This window comes from Triticum dicoccoides, chromosome 4B (assembly GCF_002162155.2).
Source record: "Triticum dicoccoides isolate Atlit2015 ecotype Zavitan chromosome 4B, WEW_v2.0, whole genome shotgun sequence".
Lineage (NCBI taxonomy): Eukaryota > Viridiplantae > Streptophyta > Magnoliopsida > Poales > Poaceae > Triticum > Triticum dicoccoides.
Window position 1 is genome coordinate 596,743,281 of NC_041387.1, and position 3,728 is coordinate 596,747,008.

Consider the following 3,728-nt stretch of genomic DNA (forward strand, 5'->3'; position numbering starts at 1 on the left):
TCCAATCGATCAGCTTCAGTTAGCAGCAGTAGCGAAGGAATCGCTCCATCGGGTTCAGTTAACAGCCATCGATCGATCGCTCAGGTTCAGTAACGCGTAGCCTGCAGTGCAATCGCTCGGGTTCAGTTAGAGCCCAACGCCTCGCTCGGGTTCAGTTAGAGCCAACGCCTCGCACACACACCCATACGTGTACGAGAGAAACGCGCATCGCTTGGCCCCCGACCTCCCACCGTAACCGGCAACTCCCCGAAAGTTTCCTCCCCCTCGCTTCTACCACGGTTTTTTCTGTCATGGACGGCCCAAAGAATGTCATGCAGCTGCGTCTCCGGCCCGCCCAGGACGAAAAGCCCATTTTCTGTCATGATTTTTTGTCATCGAAGTAGGAGACCACCACATCTATGATGATACCGTGTTTTGTCACAATTATCATCATAGAAGTGTCATATGTATGACTTAATTTTTTTTCGTTCGGCCCAAAATGTCACGGATGTGTCTTTTTTTGTAGTGGAGGGTGAGGCCCAGGAAGAGAACCACCCGGAGCCGGCGAAGCCACTGCAGCGGATGCCCACGCTGAGGGGAGTATGAGCGCTGACTGGTCGACTGCGGGGTGAGGCTGACGTCGCCGGAAAATAACAGGATGTGTGGGTGGTTAGAGGGATGGCCTGGCGGCAGCACAACCGGCCATGGGACGAGGGAGCAGGAAGTCCCGCCGGCGCTGGTTTGGGCGGTTGGAGCAGGAAGATCAGAGATTGAAGAAGCACAACGGCCGTTGGATGGACATCCAACAGTCACTCATGTGTGTTGGCTAAGTTGACAAAGCCTTGCATACGCGTCAAAATTTTTTTAGGACAGCGTCATCGTCCACCTAGTAGGCCCAGAAGTCAGCCTCCAAATCTGTGGAAAACAACATACATCCCATTAGCCATTATTTCAATAATTTACAGCCCATTTGCTAATTCTTAAGGATATTTGAAGCCCATATTCTTTTTATTAGCATTACAGACCATATATTCTGGGCACTGCTAAAAAATTCAATGAGATTTTGCATATTTTGGTGGGCTTCGAACTCTCCTAATCACGAAATTTCGAGTCACGTTAAAAATAATTTTCAAAAATTTATATCAAAATAAAATTCAAAAAACAATTCTCCGCAAAAAATGAATGAAATTTAGAATCTTAACTAGCAAGATGCCCGTTCGTTGCACGGAACATGAAGATGCATTTGTATGAGTAGTTTATCTTGTGGGAGAAAATATGATATTTTAATGTAATTGCCAATTGGCTTTGGTTTTTATAAGAGTACAGAGTAGAGAAATCCTGAAAAAAATGTTATTTTAATGCAATTGCCGGTTGGCTTTGATTTAAAAATTCATAGCCCATTTCTTACAACTTATAGCCCATTTTCTAGGGAAGCCCATTTCTTACAAGTTACATCCCTCCTCGTCTTGAAATATTTGCAGCCCAGCAGGGCTGATAAAAGCAAGTAGGCCTCGGTTTTGGTATTCTCCAAAAAAAGAACTGGGCTAGCCAATTTCAGAAAGGAAAAAATATCAACTGGGCTCGTCATGTGCTTAATAAAAGCGTAAGCGTGGGCTAGACGGGCCACAACCCCCGCACAACGCGTAGTTGAGCTCCGTCTCTGAAACTAAAAAATAACTGGGCGAGCTGCTGGGTCCCTGGTGTTATCCGCTCGTTGTGCAATTTTCTTGTTTATTGACTACATTGACAATGGCGTGGTACCTAGTTGTCAAACAATTAGGAGGAAGTATTTTTTGGCTTGTAATAACGAGGCACCTACTTGCGAAATGCAATGACCCTGGTGGGTCCCTACTGTCAGCCTCTCCACGTACAGTCATCTCCTGATTCCTCTTGGTTGTTGACCATGTTGACAATGCCAGACGGCGGCGGGCACAGCGAGCGAACCAAGGCGGAGAACGACGGCGAAGCCTCGGACGGGAACGAACAGCAGCCGTGGAAGATGCGGGAGTGTTGTGGCAGGTGGAGGGGAGTATGAGGGAAACAACATGCAACTCAAGCATACAAATGGTACAAAAAGCCCAAGAATTAATTGCTCATCAAATTTTTAGACAAAACCCAGATTGAACATGACAGTAACATCTAACCCAACCACTCGTTTTTGCAGTCACAAACAAATGGATCGGCCCGATCCATAAAATTAACATCCTGTGCAAAATATTTATTCTAGGATGACTACAACTTGTTGTAAATAGAAGCCGAGCACGTTTAGAAGCCCATTTGTCCACCTGAAACTTGTTTTTTGCTGTTCAACATGTCCGTCCGTGAGAAATATCTTGCTGTAAAAATTAAGCCTCATGGACAATAGTAACCTCACATTCAACAGGAAGAATGTGACAAAGCTTCTGTTTGCCTGGTTGGATGCATATCGTCCCATCGTTATTGTCCTCAAACGAATGCCATGAGAACTGAGAAAATCCTTGTGCTTATTACGCCACCGATTGGTTATATGTTGTTCTCCATGTGGTTCTGCCTAAGTAGACATGAAGATTGAAAACAGTTAAGGTCTGAAAAAAGAGTATGTCGAAAGAACGACAGCTGAACAGTTAATTATAGTACAATATATACGGGCTTTCAATGTGCATGAAATCATCACCTCTATGTATAAATTCTCCCGAGATCAAAAGCATCGCAGCAAGCCAATAATTATGTTGAGATCAAAACTATACATTCTGATATATATGATCTTGACAGAATCCAGTAGCGTTGATAGGCTATCAATGGACGGACTCTTCATTGAGCATATAACATAATATTAGTACCCAAAGTGTACTCCAAGATGATATAAAACTTATGCGCACAAATGAAAAATGTATCATATGATTACAAATGTGTATATGATAATATATGGTACATGAAAAAGTGAGGAGCCAAACACCAACTCCTTGTGATTATTAAACGGGTCACAAATTACACCCAAGGTCTCCAGTTTGGGCGCAGAGACGATAGTTATTTCTGAAGGTGTATAACAATTATGAAGGAGCAACCTTTCAAGTGAAGGGGCATCTTCAATGATGAGCTGCTGTCCTTTAAAACAAATTCCAATGCTTTTAAGGTGAGGCGACTTTATTTGGAGACAACTGATACTGATTTCTATTCCCAAAACAATCAGCAAGCGCTTCAGGGCAGGGCAACTGGAGTGGATGATGCTGTGCAATGAGGCCTCCGACAAATAAACCACCACAAGCGAAAGTTTTTTTAGCAGTGGGAGTCGAAGCATTTGTACCAGATCGTCTGGTAGATGGCACCGGGCGAAGGTGGCGGTGTGTAGAGAGGAGGAAAACCGCGAGATGGAAAACAGTGGTGTGGGCACGAATTCTTGGTGTGTTCGTGGTACGAAACTTTTGTGGTAATGGTACAACTCAAACTGCTGGGGTTTTCTGAATTCAGGGGATGTCAGCTAAGCATCCACCTTGCCGGGTATGGACAGCAGGTAGCGTGTCGGGATGCAGAGGCATTGAACGAGGCCCTGCTGGTGAGAAGAGACGATGTCTCTAAGGAGATCAAATTCAGGAAGGACAGATATCTGACGACATTCGAGATTGAGGGGCATGGTGCGCCATAGAGGGCGCCACCAAGCTGAGAGGACTTGTGTGCGGCAGCAATCCTTGGTGGGGAGAAGCGATATGATCTCCTCAAGGATGACGTCCGGGAGATCGCTGATGCGGTCCACCGGAGATTCTACCGGTTCC